The following is a 17,790-nucleotide window of genomic DNA, read 5'->3' on the forward strand; positions in this document are numbered from 1 at the left end:
CCTAAAAAACATGCAAAAGTGTTCAGTCCATATCTCTGTGATTACACGTCCAATTGAAACTCTCTAAGCCGCATTCGAAAGGCAAAGAGTTATTCTTACTTCGTATGTATTTTTCCAAAAACATAATTTGAACTTTGTATATTAAATTTTTACATAAAGTTGTGACATTTTTCAAAAAACATAGCTAATTTCCTCAGCATTGGATCGGCTAAAATTTTAAAACAAGGTGTCATTAGAATCGTAATCTTATATTCTTTGAAGGGCACTCACGATTTTTTTGCGGAAAAATCTGAAAAGCATTCAAAATCAATGAAACAGTCAAGTCATCGTGCAAAATTTGGGTTCACCCCTCAGTATGGTGTATCGTGCAAAAGTTTTGGGGGTGAACCCAAACTTTTGCACGGGAGTGTAGTTAGGTATCAATGTAATTTTAATTTTCAGTGACTACAAATTCGTTTTCGACAATGATTGTTTTGGATACAGACTGAGAGGTATACAGCTTTGGGTACACATCAAGCAACTTGTTCGGCGATAAACTAACCATACCTAAGCATTATATATGGATAGCACCAAGGATGATGATCATCACAAGTGTTTCGGAAGCAGAACCTATAGTTGACAGTGAAATGCGTTTACCATCATATCCTATTTTAGCAGTGAAACATATACAGTGAATCTTTATAATGAATCAGTGCAAATACATTTTACAACATGTGGTAAGTATCCTGCCTTGAATTGCAAGTCAGTCCCATCTGCATTTTCCTCAAAATTGGGTTGAGCTCTGTTTTCAACATATCTTCCAATGCTCTTTCAGCTGCACTAATGAGATTATATTATTAGTTCGGAAAAAATAGGAAAACACAGCAAGTTAAATTGTCGCATAATGTAAAGTAACCGCATGTCAGTCCCATTACAGATTTCCGCACCGTGTAACACAAAAATGAACCGTGTTTCTATCATCTTTATATTTTTCTTGGAAGGATATAGTAGTAAAAAGCAAGTTGTGAACGTTTCATTAAGATTGGAACATGTTCCAATCATCTGGAGTTTTTTGAATATTCGTAAGGAAAACGCGTTCGGAAACTGCACAGTACATTTTCTCATGCCTACTATTTACAGATGCGATTCACGGCAGTATCTTTATCTTAAATCATATTTGAAATTGGATTTCATAAATTATTAAACATAATATATATTATTATAATTACAGGTTAACAATACACTGTTCAACATACGAAATTCATCGAGATGTGCAAATGTACCAGAGACAAAAATCCGAGATGGCTTTGGGCGCTAAAGCAAAAGGTATAACTGTTTCTATTAGAAATAGTGTTCTATCAGCATTGTTTAACGTTCTATTTCTTTAAAACTAAATAATTCTTAGAATTGTTCAATCCTTCCTGTTTCCCATTCTCCAACAAGCTGCTGGGCATTTTGCTGGAATTCATCATAATCTACCAGTGTCTCGTGAGTCCTTGAATGACAGTTTATTTCTTGAACAGTAATATTATTTCACTGAAATTTCCCAATATTTTCTATTTTCTATTCGTACAACACTTGTCTTGTATATGTTGGACCTCTTTCCACAAAGCCCAACTCTGTAATTGCTGTTATTATTATTGATCGGAAAGGGTCATAGAAGGAGTCTGAATTTGAATGCAACTTCTTTTCTTCCAGAAATCGTTCTTTGGCACGTGTGTATGTGTGGTTGATCTCTCACTCTCTCTACTTTGCTTGACGTTAAGCAATAATAGCGAACCGCTGTCCACGCTATACGCACTCTACAGACGACGATCACACTGTTGAACATCTTCTACGAGAACTATCGACTGTTTCACACAGAAGCTCGACGAGAAATGAATCATTGGTTCGATAAATCAAAATTTGTCTTAATGTCTATCAAACTCACTCGTTTACGTTTTTGTTACTCATTTCAAACATTAATTCCGCCAGTTTTTCAGGTTGATGTTTTACTTGTTATAGCGGATCGCTTTCTAGCACCTACTGGTTTTTTATTGTGTTTTGATTAGGATATCATAACACCTCGGATCGCAAATTTCCTACACAAATTGTCGCGTTCACTGCGCAATCACGAGTGTCTGCTTTCTGTCTGCGGCTTTGTAATGTTGTCTGCGATTCACGACACTTTTGTTGCATGTACGACTCTTTTGTTGCATGGAAGACTATACTTATTATCAAGTCTTAGTTCATTGCCAATTTTCAGTTTCTTCTCTTGAAAGATTTCTCAAGTCCAGTTTGCAAATTTCGACCTCTTTCCACAAAAGTCCAACTCTGTAATTGCTATTATTGTTATTATTATTGACCGGAAAGGCTCACACAGAAGGAGTCTGAATTTCAATACAACTTCTTTTCTTCCATCAGTTCGATCGTTAGTAGGCACGTGTGTATGTGTGGCTAATCTCTCACTCTCTCTGCTCTGCTTGCCACCAATCAACACTGGCGTCAAAAACAATGGTGACCATTGTTGGCGCGAAGAGCGAACTACTGTCCGCACTATACGCACACTACAGATGATGATCACACTTTTGAACACTTTTGTACTCAGGTAGCACATTGGACGGGGTACGGGCTGTTTTCGACGATACACGTGATCGGAAAAGAACCACGCGTTGGTGAAAATGATTAACAGTTTTGCGCAAAACTCCTAATAAATTTCTCGGCAACACAATGGCTTCACCGAAAGTGTTCCGATTCTCTTCACCGCAATAAAAGCACTTTGCCTTGAAAACCAAAGATTTGGAAAAAAACGGAGGTTAACCCACAAACACGAGAACTTTCGAGTGTCTCGCACGGAAGCTCAACAAGGAATGAATAATTGGTTCGTTAAATCGAAGTTTTTCCTTTTGTCTGTCAAACTCACTCGTTTGCGTTTTTGTTACTCATTTTGAACTTTGATCTGCTATTTTTTCCTCAGGTTGTTTTCTTATTTGTAATAGCGGATCTCACTCTAGCATTTGATAGTTGTGTCCTTTTACAGTTTCTTCTCTCGAAAGATTTCTCAAGTGTTCAGTTCTGTTGCAAATTTCTGGTAATTCGACCTCTTTCCAAAAGTCCAGCTCTGTAATTGCTATTATTGTTATTATTATTGACCGGAAAGGCTCACACAGAAGGAGTCTGAATTTGAATACAACTTTTTTCTTCCACCAGTTCGACCCTTCTTTGGCACGTGTGTATGTGTGGTTGATCTCTCACTCTCTCTGCTCTGCTTGCCACCAATCAACACTGGCGTCAATAACGATGGTGACCACTGTCGGCGCGAAGAGCGAACCGCTGTCTACTCTATACGCATAGGGGTGGTCCATTAATTACGTAAGAGTTTATGGGGGGAGGGGGGGTTGAAGATTTCTTACGCGCCATACAAATTATTTTTGGCTTTCATACAAAAAATCTTACCATGGGGGGAGGGGGGGTTGAAAAACCGCTAAAATTGTCTTACGTAATTAATGGACAGCCCCATACTACAGATCCCATTGTTGAATACTGCACCGAATACACTGAATACACTACTGAATACTGTAATTGCGGTACGGGGTGCGGGCTGTTTTTGAAGATACACGTGATCGAAAAAATAAAACACTTTGCACTATCTAGGCCAAAGATTTGAAAAAAAATGCTGTTGTTGTTATAACAATGTTATTTCTGTTCGAACTTTTGTTACTTATCCGCAGATAATCCTTGATATCTTCGGGCTAGTATTCGTCACTTTGAACCTATGCCTGGTGAAGGATCTTAGAGTATCTACTTCAGAGTAACTTTCGGATAAATAACTTCACAAGATGAGTTTGCTAACAACACTAAAATTAGATTTAATAGAGTTATCGCATCTGGTCCACTCAACAAAGTGGAATTTAAAGAAGTTCCTTTTACAACTGCTGCTGCGTCGAATGCAAATCGAGGCTTTGGCTTATTTCTGTTGATTACGATGAAATGTGGCAGGCAAAATGTTCTCTTATTTGGTTTTGCTAGCTCAGCTTGAGTTAGTTTACGAATATAATATGGGTTCACAGATTGTGTTGGTAATTGCAGGTTCTCGATCGTTTGAACTCCTTTCAATGTAAACTGATGATTTGTGACTCCTTTGATTTTCAATGTCACATATTTGCTTTCAACATCTTTGCTTATATTTTGAGTTCAATTTAGGGTAATTATTTCTGTTCTACCCTGCAATTCCAGATAGTCTGCTACTTCTTGATCAATTAGAGAAGAGGATGAACCTTGATCTAGGAAGGCACAGGTCGTCACGCTCCTAGAACCACTGCTTAGCTCTACCGGAATTTGCTCATTATCAAGTCTTAGTTAAGTGTCCTTTTCTAGTTTCTTCTCTATAATTCTCATGTGTTCAGTCTTGTTTGAAAATTTCTGGTAATTCGACGTCTTTCCACAAAAGTCCAACCCTGTAATTGCTGTTATCGTTATTGAACGGAAAGGGTCACACAGGAGTCTGAATTTGAATACAACTTTTTTTCTTCCACCAGTTCGACCGTTCTTTGGCACGTGTGTATGTGTGGTTGATCTCTCACTCTCTCTGTTATGCTTGCCACCATCGTAATAATACTCCAAACAAAGATGATGTTGCATCTGGTCCAGAAAGAAGCTCTGAATTAACCTTAGTAAGGACCTTGGGTCTTTTTCGACCCATTTCAAAATTCAAATCAATGTAACTTTTGATTGAAATAACCTAGCAATTTGAAACTTTCTGACATTTATTTTTTTGTGGGAAATTTTGTTTTTGCGGAAACAAAAGTTTTGAATGACCCCTAGGGGGGCTTCCATAAAAAAAGTTACAAATTGTGACTTAGGGTCGTTTTCGACCCGAAAATTCAAACAGCTCGCAAAAATCAGTGTGTTGACCGAATTTAGTTCTGTTGGGCTTAAATGAAGGGCACACATGTCTAGTTTCAGAAACCCTCCCGGAGATCCGGATTTGGCCACTGTGGCCACCGGGAACCTGCTACATCTGAAAAAAGTCCCTTTAGAGACCCTTACTTTGACGACCTGTAGTTTCGTAACTAAGCAAGCAATCTAAACCGTTCTCATATTGTTGAATAGGTATTCACGTGGACTGGGAATAGAGATTCTCAAATCACTTAGTTATCCATACCCGGTTCCGGAAACCCGGAACATCCGAAAAGTAAGTTCCCATCGCAGTTCTGTATATGTAATTCACATCGGTACTATTTGGTTGATGGATATTTTGACATAATTTTTTTCTGTAATAAGGAACCAATTACCGGCGCACATTCCCTGAAAAATTTGGTCCAGTATGGTCCATTCGGAACCGGTTCCTGGAGTCCCGGGAGGTGGCCAATCTGGGCAATTCGATTATATTACTAAGATTTGAACCCCAAAACCAAATGAATTGTGTCCAATTCTTTACGATTTTTTATGTTTGGATGTATTTTGCCAAAAGATTGAATGGATGGTTATTCTGGTCCTTTTGGAGCACCGGAATGGCCACCGGGAAACCCGTAATATGGGACCACTAAGTTTTAGCACCAAAACTAGGCATGCGACGGCTCATTCTTCATGATTTTAAATACCTGTGACTCTGCTAGTTCAATTATTGATGAATGACCACTTTGGTTCTTCTGGCCTACCGAAATAACCAAGGAATGGCCACCGGAGATACCCGTATTGTGGAACATTTTAGTTTTTGTACCAAAACTAGGCATGCGACGACTCATTCGTCATGATTTTGAATCTCTGTGACTCTTCTAGTTCAATTTTTGATGAATGACCACTTTGGTTCTTCTGGCCTACTGAAATAACCAAGGAATGGCCACCGGAGATACCCGTATTTTGGAACATTTTAGTTTTTGTACCAAAACTAGGCATGCGACGACTCAATCTTCATGATTTTGAATACCTGTGACTCTGCTAGTTCAATTATTGATGAATGACCACTTTGGTTCTTCTGGCCTACTGAAATAACCAAGGAATGGCCACCGGAGATACCCGTATTTTGGAACATTTTAGTTTTTGTACCAAAACTAGGCATGCGACGACTCAATCTTCATGATTTTGAATACCTGTGACTCTGCTAGTTCAATTATTGATGAATGACTACTTTGGTTCTTCTGGCCTACTGAAATAACCAAGGAATGGCCACCGGAGATACCCGTATTGAGGAACATTTTAGTTTTTGTACAAAAACTAGGCATGCGACGACTCATTCTTCATGATTTTGAGTACCTTTGACTTTTCTAGTTCAATTATTGATGAATGACCACTTTGGTTCTTCTGGCCTACTGAAATAACCCAGGAATGGCCACCGGAGGTGCCCGTATTGTGGGTCATTTTAGTTTTGTACCAAAACTAGGCATGCGACGGCTCATTCTTCATGATTTTGAATACCTGTGACTCTTCTTATTCAATTATTGATGAATGACCACTTTGGTTCTTCTGGCCCACCGAAATAACCCAGGAATGGCCACCGGAGATGCCCGTATTGTGGGTCATTTTAGTTTTTGTACCAAAACTAGGCATGCGACGGCTCATTCTTCATGATTTTGAAACCCTGTGACTTTTCTAGTTCAATTATTGATGAATGACCACTTTGGTTCTACTGGCCCACCGAAATAACCAAGGAATTGCCACCGGAGATACCCGTATTGAGGAACATTTTAGTTTTTGTACAAAAACTAGGCATGCGACGACTCATTCTTCATTGTTTTGAGTACCTGTGACTTTTCTAATTCAATTATTGATGAATGCCCACTTTGGTTCTTCTGGCCTACTGAAATAACCCAGGAATGGCCACCGGAGATGCCCGTATTGTGGGTCATTTTAGTTTTTGTACCAAAACTAGGCATGCGACGACTTGAGTAGTGTGTGGTCTTTCGATTCCATAGCATGCTCTTGCAGGGCGAGCGATGGAATCAAGACCAATTGTTTTCGGTCCGCGTGGCGCGAGTGCGAAAAGAGATTCGCGTTTGTAGTGTGTGGTCTTCCGATTCCATGGCATGGAGTTGTGTTTGATCTTCCGACCTTGACGCTTGCTCTTGCGGGGGCCGGCGATGAGGGCAGGATCAAACATGTCGCGCGTCGATCGAGTAAAGTGAAAAAGTGCTGCTTTCGATTAGTTCTTTTTGATCTTCCGACGTTGACGCTTGCTCCTGGGCAGTGCGTCAAGAAAGCCCGAGCAGTCGTCAGTTGTTTTCCCTCACGGGTTGCACGCCTATTTTCTCTGAGTGCTTTTATATAGCCTATTAAACAAGTGAAGTTCAAAGAGGATTGTTGCTGCTCAAGGATGACGGATCAATTGGTGAGCTCGTTTTATGCTACTGTTTCTCATCTATAAAATATGTATGATTACACCCTTAATCGTTACAACGGTGAGACGTAAATATGATTTTTCAAAAAAATATGAATGGTTCGTCACTGTGAGTGTCGACATAAACTCTGATTCATAAATTATTTATGTCTAATTTTTTTTTATTCAAAACACTTTCTTCCTTTTACCTTTATTTTTGTAATTAAAAAAAAACTTTGAATGGTTCGACACTTCAAGTGTAGACTTCCAAAAGGTTCAATTTATTCAACAAACTTTGAAACGTTCGTCACATCAAGTGTCGGCAAATTTTTTCTCTACATAGATGTTGTTCGTATCAAATGAAAATATTATATTTACATATAAGCATGTTTATATCTCACAAATAATTATTTATCATGGTCTAATCGCTTATCAAAGTGAATCCTGTGACCCAACGATCCTTCCCATTAACAAACATCCCTCCCAGTAACCTTTGTGGAGATGCAGAGGCAAACACGGTCTCCAAATAGCAAAGATTACACACTAACATTCCTTCCCTCAATCCCACCTGACTGCAAGGACGTGGCCGGCGCCGTTATTGACCATGTATAAATAGAGGCACTGAATTATGCACACTGAAGAAGATTATGGCCAATCCCAGCCGAACTACTAGTTGATTCTTTGTGCATTTTCACTGACTTCGGTCAATCACGGAATAGCAACCATTGATATGTGTAGTCAGTCTAAGCTAAGCTAAGCTAAAACTAGGCATGCGACGACTCATTCTTCATGATTTTGAATACCTGTGACTCTTCTTATTCAATTATTGATGAATGACCACTTTGGTTCTTCTGGCCCACCGAAATAACCCAGGAATGGCCACCGGAGATGCCCGTATTGTGAGTCATTTTAGTTTTTGTACCAAAACTAGGCATGCGACGGCTCACTCTTCATGATTTTGAATACCTATGACTCTGCTAGTTCAATTATTGATGAATGACCATTTTGGTTCTTCTGGCCCACCGAAATAACCCAGGAATGACGACTGGAGATACCCGTATTGTGGGATTTTTAATTTTTGTGCCAAAACTAGGCATGCGACGGCTCATTCTTTATGATTTTGAATACCTGTGTCTCTTCTAATTCAATTACAGTATGGACCCGATTTTGTCAGCCCCTCGATGATTTTTTGGCTGACAAAATGGAAAACCTGACAAAATCGGGTCAATTTTTTTTGTTTCCGTTATTCAAATTTTGACGTGTTTATATTTGCTTATAAACCGCGTTCAGAACTTACTTGGGCTCTTAAGGGGGCGGTGGACATGGGTGTAGCCAGTTTTTTATCAGGAAAAAAGGGGGGTTCTTAAAATTTCATTCACGATTTTCACTCCTAATCGATCATTATACACTACCTCTGCACCCTATTTGCATGGAACATAAAACGTGATAAAACTATGTAAGATATCCATCCAATTTTTTCACCTAAGTAAAGTGAAGTTCAAAATGCGTCTTGTTTAAGTGTTGAGTTACGGGACCATTTTGATTCGTGGAGAAATAATTATTTGAAAAAAAAAAATCTGAAGATCCGATTCGTTGTGGTCCGTTTGATCAGCAATTTTGTTATGGCCTGTAAGACAAAAGGGACCAACCTGAATTCCTAGTTATACATGACCGTTAAATTATTTAAGAATTTATCCCAAAACACCGAAATTTTTAGATTCTTCTTCAAAATAGCAGCAATAATTGCCTTCAAAGAATGTTCCATCCGGAGTTTTCCACATAAATTTTCCTAAAATGTAGTTTAAAATTCATGCAGAAGTGTTTTGAAGATTTTTATAGAATTACTTCAGAAATTTTACAGACAGGTAAATACGAGTGCTGGAGAATTTAAACACAAGATTAATTCCCGAAGTACATATTTTCCATCGTCCAGAGGGGAGGGGGTATTGTCATTGCCCCCTATGGCTACGACCATGGGTGCATGACATCAAACATCATCATCAGTTTCAATGTAACACCACGTTTACGTTTATATGACGAAAACAATGTTTTGACGAATTTAAAATAGGTTGACAAAATCGGGGGCAGACAAAATCGGGGGCTGAAAAAATCAGGTCAGTACTGTATAGCTGAATAAGCACTGGTTCTTCGGGACCACCGAAATAATTCAAGAATAGCCAATGGAGATACCCGTATTGTGGGACATTTCTGTTTTTGTACAAAAACTAGGTATGCGACGGCTCAATCTTCATGATTTTGAATACCTGTAACTTTTCTAGTTCAATTATAGATAAATTACGACTTTGGTTCTTCTTTACTACCACAATAACCCAAGAATTACATCTTAGATACCCATACTGTGAGATATTTAAGTTGTTGTACGGAAACAAGGCATGCGATGGCTTATTCTTCATGATTTATAATACCTGTGACTCTTCAGGTTCAATTATAAATTAACGGCCACTCTGGATAACTGTTACCACCGAAAACCCCCAGGAATGACCACCGGTGTTATCTCTATCTCTATGAGGCCTTCCTTAGCCGAGTGAATAGAGTGGGGTCGTGGGATCGAATCTCACCAGAACGATTCCATTATTTTTCACAAATTTTACATATCAATATGTCCAAGTTGACTTTTGTGTTTACGAACTTCAGGTTTCATTCTCGGTCACAATCAACTAGAGTGATCATTCATCTATAATTGAACCAGAAAAGTCACAGGTATTAAAAATCATGAAGATTGAGCCGTTGCATGCCTGGTTCTGGTACACAAACTGAAATGCCCCACAATACGGGTATCTACGGTGGTCATTCCTTGGTTGTTTCGTTGTAGCAATGAGCCAAAGTGCTCATTCATCTAAAATCATCACTTGTATCCAAAATCATGACGAATGAGCCGTCGCATGCCTAGTATTGGTACAAAAACTGAATTGACACACAAAACGGGTATCTCCGGTGGCCACTCCTAGGTTGTTTCGGTGGGCCAGAAGAACCAAAGTGGTCATTCATTAATGATTGAACTAGAATAGTCACAGGTATCCAAAATCATGAAGAATGAGCCGTCGCATGCCTAGTTTTGGTACAAAAACTGAATTGACCCACAATACGGGTATCTCCAGAGGCCATTCCTAGGTTGTTTCGGTGGGCCAGAAGAACCAAAGTGGTCATTCATCAATAATTGAACTAGAAGAGTCACAGGTATTCAAAATCATGAAGAATAAGCCGTCGCATGCCTAGTTTTGGTACAAAAACTAAAATGACCCACAATACGGGCATCTCCGGTGGCCATTCCTTGGTTATTTCGGTAGGCCAAAAGAACTAAAGTAGTCATTCATCAATAATTGAGCTAGAAGAGTCACAGAGATTCAAAATCATGACGAATGAGTCGTCGCATGCCTAGTTTTGGTACAAAAACTAAAATGACCCACAATACGGGTATGTCCAGTGGCCATTCCTTGGTTATTTCGGTGGGCCAGTAGAACCAAAGTGGTCATTCATCAATAATTGAACTAGCAGAGTCACAGGGATTCAAAATCATGAAGAATGAGCCGTCGCATGCCTAGTTTTGGTGCTAAAACTTAGTGGTCCCATATTACGGGTTTCCCGGTGGCCATTCCGGTGCTCCAAAAGGACCAGAATAACCATCCATTCATTCTTTTGGCAAAATACATCCAAACATAAAAAATCGTAAAGAATTGGACACAATTCATTTGGTTTTGGGGTTCAAATCTTAGTAATTTAATCGAATTGCCCAGATTGGCCACCTCCCGGGACTCCAGGAACCGGTTCCGAATGGACCATACTGGACCAAATTTTTCAGGAAATGTGCGCCGGTAATTGGTTCCTTATTACAAAAAAAAATTATGTCAAAATATCCATCAACCAAATAGTACCGATGTGAATTACATATACAGAACTGCGATGGGAACTTACTTTTCGGATGTTCCGGGTTTCCGGAACCGGGTATGGATAACTAAGTGATTTGAGAATCTCTATTCCCAGTCCACGTGAATACCTATTCAACAATATGAGAACGGTTCAGATTGCTTGCTTAGTTACGAAACTACAGGTCGTCAAAGTAAGGGTCTCTAAAGGGACTTTTTTCAGATGTAGCAGGTTCCCGGTGGCCACAGTGGCCAAATCCGGATCTCCGGGAGGGTTTCTGAAACTAGACATGTGTGCCCTTCATTTAAGCCCAACAGAACTAAATTCGGTCAACACACTGATTTTTGCGAGCTGTTTGAATTTTCGGGTCGAAAACGACCCTAAGTCACAATTTGTAACTTTTTGTTAGGGACTAAGGAAGGTTAAAAGAAACTCCTTTAATCTTTGCGGCTGCGTCGAAAACTAGTCTTGGCTTCGGTGGAATTTTATTTGTATTTGTCACTATGAAATGTGGCAGATAAAAAACTGTCTGTCTGATGGCGTAGATTTGAAATGTAGTAAGCGATTATGTATTGCCTTACAGCTGCCAATTCCGCATGGTCGTGAAGATGAACAATTCGATGATATATGATTTGGTCTCAGACATGACCAACATAGCGCGTTATCTTTAGCAAATTGTCTGCGCTCAATTGGACTAATAGAGTTAAAACCTTCACAATTATATATCGAATGATTGCTATGGCAATACCCGCAATTCGACGCCGTCTTCTGTGATTTTACTGGAATTCGATTATTCGGTTTTCCACTTAGCTTTTGCGTTCCTGTGGTTTGCTGTGAGCCGTGGGAATGTAAATTTGTTTTAACTTTTTTGTCCTATGAAACCTTGCTCAGAGCATTTTGGGCATATCCAACCTTGTGCCTTAGTTGGCAGTGCGTCTAAATTGACACAATGTTGATGAAACCAACGGTCGCAATCGTCACATATAAACGTGCCATATTGTCGTCCTTGTCTTCCTTGGTACTCAAACGGCAATGGCCTTTTCTATTTTTCACCAATTGTATGGACATTTTGTACTGCTTTTGAGTATGTCCTTTTCCTCCTTTGGGGTTGGTCCTTGGGTGATCGATTACTGCGATTTGAGCACTCAACTCCTAATTTGAATACAACTGTTGTGGATTTTCCTCTCTGGAGGCACCAAATTGGTAGAGCTTCGATATAATTTTCAAAGTGCAATTCCTTTTAATAGAAGAACTTAGTAATCACTGGTTCCTTTTCAATGTGAAAAGCCTGGTAATTATCTTGTAGCAACTATTTTCAAGGCGCGTGAGTTTCGGATGAAGTCGAAGCTTGGCTAGTTGAGTTGTGAGCTGTTTTCCTTTATTGTCAAATGATATATATAGTTTTCTTAAATCTAGTAGGCCGGAAAGAACGAAAAGAAGGCGAGCTACAGAAAGTCCCGACTGAATTTGGCTAACAATACAAAAATGGTTATTAATCGCTACCTCCTATCATCGTGACATTTAAACTGCCTGCATCCTTTGTCTATCTTTCGTTTTCGATGCGCATTACCTAAGTATGATGTATCGGTGCCATTGGGCGTAAACGAACATAATTATTATTGGATTCTATTATATCCCTAGAATGATGCGAAGCAAAACAAAAACAAAACATTTTCATTTGTCTTATCTGTGGCAGGCAAATTTTAAACTGTATACAAAGCAGGATCTCTAATAGCTCTTATGGATTTTACCTATCCGATCGTAAAATAAGTTTGGCGTCGCAACAACCACTGTCGGCGCGAAGAGCGAACTGCTGTCCGCACTATACGCACACGACAGACGATGATCATACTGTTGAACACTGCACTGTACTCAGGTAGCACACGGCACGGAGTTAAGTCTGTTTTCGATGATACACGTGATCGGAAAAGAACCACGTTGGTGGAAATGTTCAATAGTCAGAAATTCATCATAATCTACCAGTGGCTCGTGGGTCTCTTAGTATGACAGTTTATCTCTTGAACAGTAATATTATTGCACAAACATTTCTTAATATTTCTATTTCCTATTCGTATAACACTTGTCTTGTATCTGTTGATGTACACATAATTCCGGATTTGGTCCAACAACTCTATAACTCTCAAGTGTTAAGTCTTGTTTGCAAATATCTGGTAATTCGACCTCTTTCCACAAAAGTCCAACTCTGTAATTGCTATTATTGTAATCCTATAAGCTGGTCTGTTAAGATCATACAGATCTTGTTCAAAAACCGAATGCAAATCATGAAGAAACACAATACAGAAGTTGTTTCCATCAACTAGACAGCTACTGGCTGATACCTCAATCAGCAGCTGCAACTCTCTGTGTTCAAACCAGGTTTATATTTACAATCCAATCATCATACTTCTCAACGAATCTGCAATACTTTTACTTATGACGCTTCTCAACCGACGATTCTGATGATGTTTTCTTTTCTCTGTGTTGATTCAAGCTATAACCGTCTGTTGGTCAGACCACATGGTGATTTTCCTTATGTTGATGCGCAATTCTTCTTTCACTTGATTCATTAAGCGTGTGCCTAACAAAGCTCCTTGTAATTCGAGCTTAGGAATCGAGAGTGGATTTATGAGACTTACTCTTGATTTGGCTGTGAGAAGTCTAATGATATATCCACTTGATGTCTCAATTCTTGTATACACACATGCAGCAAAAGCGTTCTCAGAAGCATCTACAAAAACATATAGATCTAGCTCGGTGATAGATTCAATGGTAATGCAACGCGGTATCGACAGATTTTCTGTAGACTTCATCATATTCAGCCAATCATCCCATTGTTTCTCTAGTTCGCTTGGATTACAATCATCCCAATCTATTTTCGCCACATGTAACTACTGATACAATAGCTTGCCGTTAATTGTAATGTTGCAGATCAATCCTAACGGGTAATAGACATGACGCAAGCGAAAACTTCTCTCATGGTTGGATTTCTTACATTCCTCAAGACATCCTCTCCTAACTTGTTCATGATTTTGAATCCAATCGTGTCTCGGATCGTATTCCAATGAATTCCTAAAACCTTTTCCATATGCGTTTCTTTTTCTTCGAAAATTTCATTTAATAATTTTTTTTTTTTTTTTTTTAAATCTTTATTTGAGTGTATTTTAACACACGAGGGCTAGTTCTACACTACATTTAATAATGTTCTATAATGTCACAACATTTTTTACCATTTAATTCTTGGATAATCTCTGAACGAACGACACGCTTGTTGAGAACGTACCAAAAAAATACTATGGGCTCGGTAGTGTTGATTCCGGTAAAATCTTTAAAGATGCCGATATTCATTCTAAGTCAATTATTATACTAAATGACCATTATGTCAAACGATTTTATACCAAACGGGGTACAATCCTTTATTTTTCATCATATTTGAAATTGGATTCCTAAATTATAAAAAAAATGCTAATTGTATTATTCTTATTATTACAGGTTGATAATATAACATTCAACCTACGAAATTCACCGAGATGTTCAAATGCACAGAGATAAAGCGTTGGGTGTTAATAAACGTTAGAAATTGCGTTGGGAGTAACGAATTTCTAAAGCACAAGGTACAGCTATTTCTATTAGCAATAATATTCTATTTATCACTAACAGAATTTATCTATACATTACTATTTACTACTCTTATTGGAATTTAGAATCGGCATTGCATGTTCTTTTTACGTTCGTATTCTTTGAAACTAAATAATTCTTAGAATTGTTCAACCCTTCCTGTTTCTCAGTATCCAACAAGCTGCTGGACATTTTGCTGGATTTCATCATAATCTACCAGTGGCTCGTGGTTCTCTTAAAGAGTTCTCACTATGGCAGTTTATTTCTTGAATAGTAATATTATTTCACTGAAATTTCTCAATAATTTTTATTTCCGTTTCGTATAACTCTATAATTCTCAAGTGGTCAGTCTTGTTTGCAAATTTCTGGTAATTCGACCTCTTTTCACTAAAGTCCAACTCTGTAATTGCTGTTATTGTTGTGGGCTCCTGGGTTAAAGGGTCTGGTAATATGGCAATGATTTCAAGTAAAGCTTGATCTTTGGCTAGTCCTGTCCTGTCTCATTCGAGAAGCTATTCTAAAATTCTAAGACAATACTGAAAACGAAGCGTTCGGATGTGAGTTCGACCAAGGTATTGTCGAGAAATCCAACGAATACAAACTACAGCGTGTGATCTTGGACGCTAAACTATGAATGACCATCTATTTTCGATTCCAAATTGTTGTCCAGCGTGTTGAACTTGTTTCCACTGTTCTTGAAAATTGTTGACTTCAGTAAAATATGGTGGAACATATTCTCCTGAACAACCTATTAATGCGTGGAACAGAGTTAATACCTCATCATCAATGTTATCCACAGGGATGTGTGTTAAAGGTCTTGCGTTTAGGAAGAATTCGGCTTGTTCGAACGCTGCTCTTAATGTTTCGCACCTGCGTGTTCTTTCACCCCAAGATTTTAATAAAACTTGTAGAGCTGATTTAATGATCCTAATCAGTCTTTCCCATACTCCTCCGAAATGTGGTGCAGCCGGGAGATTAAATGTCCATTTTATTTCCATCTTTGCTGCTTCACTTCTGCCCATGTTTGTGTTTATGTCGGACACCAATTGAGCCATTAAATTGTTTGCTCCAACAAAGTTTGTTCCATTATCACTGTATATGTGAGTAATCTCTCCACGTCGATTTTGGAAAGTTCTAAGGCAAACAATGAATGAATCTGTATCCAATTTTTCCGCCATTTCGATATGTACAGCTCTTGATGACATGCAAGTGAATATTACTCCCCACCGATTTTCGGTTGATCTCTTAACTACTACCTCGAATGGACCGAAGTAACCAACTCCACAATGTGTGAATGGGTGAACGTACGGTTTAATTCTGAAATCAGGCAAAGCAGCCATCATTGGTGCTTCGAGTTTTGCAGAGTCGATAATACCTTTTTGGCAGCATTTTTTCTCGTTTCCCACTACTGCTCGTATGTTTATTATCCAATATTTTTGTTGTAGAGCAGCAATTATAGCATTTTCTCCTTGATGTAAGTAACGTTGATGTGTTGATCTTACTATCATTTTGGTGATGACGTTTTTCTGGGGCAGAATTACTGGAAACTTGAGATTTTTTGGCAGATTCGTCGCTTTTTTCCAGTCTTCCATTAGATCGCATAACATCAAATTCATCCAAATACGGCTTAAGACATCTAATAAGACTTTTTATACTGACAGAGCCTTTGAGATGTAAATCTTCCATTTCTCCCGGGAATCCTTGCCATTAGGCTTTCTTATATATTATGTTTTCAGCTGCGTTTCTGGTGTCTAAAGTAACATCTTTCGTGAAATTGTGTCTGTCCTCTTTCCATTCGACGAACTTCTTGATAATACAGACACTGTTAACCAGTCTCCACCACTTATCATATTTATTTTCTTGGACCAATCGAAATTCGTCATGATCGTTGCCCGTTTTTTTGTTGGTTTCTATCACAAAAACATGTATCTGTTCTTTAGATTTATTTGGCCAGTTAACTTCTTCAGTTTTTATGAATTCTGGGCCATTTAACCATATGTTCTTGTTTCCATTTAATTTTGTTGCAGCATCAGCTGGATTGTGCTCTGATGGTACCCACCTCCATTGATCCATTGCTGTGGAGTCCAGAATCTTGCCTATTCTGTGTGCAACGAATGGTTGGAATTTTATATCTATCTTTTTAATCCATGACAAAACAGTTTGTGAGTCTGACCAGTAAATTATCTTTGATACCTTGAGACGTAAGTCTTTTCGTATTTGATTCGTTAGCCTCGTTCCTAGAAAAGCTGCTTGAAGTTCAAGTCCTGGTATAGATAATCCTTTGATTGGAGCGAATCTGGCTTTTTTTTGTATGTTCCGTTGGAATTTGTGCTTTTGCAATAGACTGCTGCTGCAAATGCTTTATCGGATGCGTCTACAAAAGTATGCAGTTCCACCTCGTCAACAGTTCCATTTGTTAAGCACCTTGGAATTTCTAAGTTTTCAGCTTCTTTAATCGTTGTGACCCACGTGTTCCAGTGATCATGCAGGTGGTTTGGAATCTCATCATCCCAATTCAAAGTGGCTTTATGTAACTCCTGCATTAATTTTGCTGCTGCATCGAAAACTAATCGTGGTTTCGCCTTATTTTTGTTGACAACTACGAAGTGTGGTAGATAGTAAGTACGTTCTGCTGTCTGTTTTACCTCTTCAGATGTTAGTTTTCGTAGATATCCATTCGTTTGATATTCTTCGAATGTTTTCAACGCCCACTCTTTAAGCTGAGGATCCTTCTCCAGTTTTTTCTCCATCATTATCAAACGCTTGTACGCGTTGCCGTAGCTTTCTGGGAATTTGATATCGTCATCTTTCCACAGCAAACCAACCTCGTATCTGCCATCAGTGTATTTAACGTTTTTTTCCATGATGTTGACGACTCGTTTTTCCTCTTCGGATTTTAGAGAATTCTCAGATATTTTAACTCCAAAATCTTCGGTGAAAAATTTGATTTCATTAGTTTTGTCATTTCCTCTTCGTGGTGTATCATTGCATACTCGTGCTGAACGGATGCAGATATA

At 38.7% G+C, this 17,790-nt stretch overlaps 1 long non-coding RNA gene across 1 annotated transcript; it reads left to right on the forward strand.

The window, feature by feature from the left end:
• Positions 1-577: 577 nt before the first annotated feature.
• LOC110679238 lies at positions 578-15,255 on the forward strand. Its single transcript, XR_002502321.1, has 3 exons — positions 578-716; positions 1,211-1,305; positions 14,648-15,255. It is a non-coding gene; the product is annotated as an uncharacterized LOC110679238 (long non-coding RNA).
• The last annotated feature ends 2,535 nt before the right edge of the window (positions 15,256-17,790 follow it).

This window comes from Aedes aegypti, chromosome 3, assembly GCF_002204515.2.
Source record: "Aedes aegypti strain LVP_AGWG chromosome 3, AaegL5.0 Primary Assembly, whole genome shotgun sequence".
Lineage (NCBI taxonomy): Eukaryota > Metazoa > Arthropoda > Insecta > Diptera > Culicidae > Aedes > Aedes aegypti.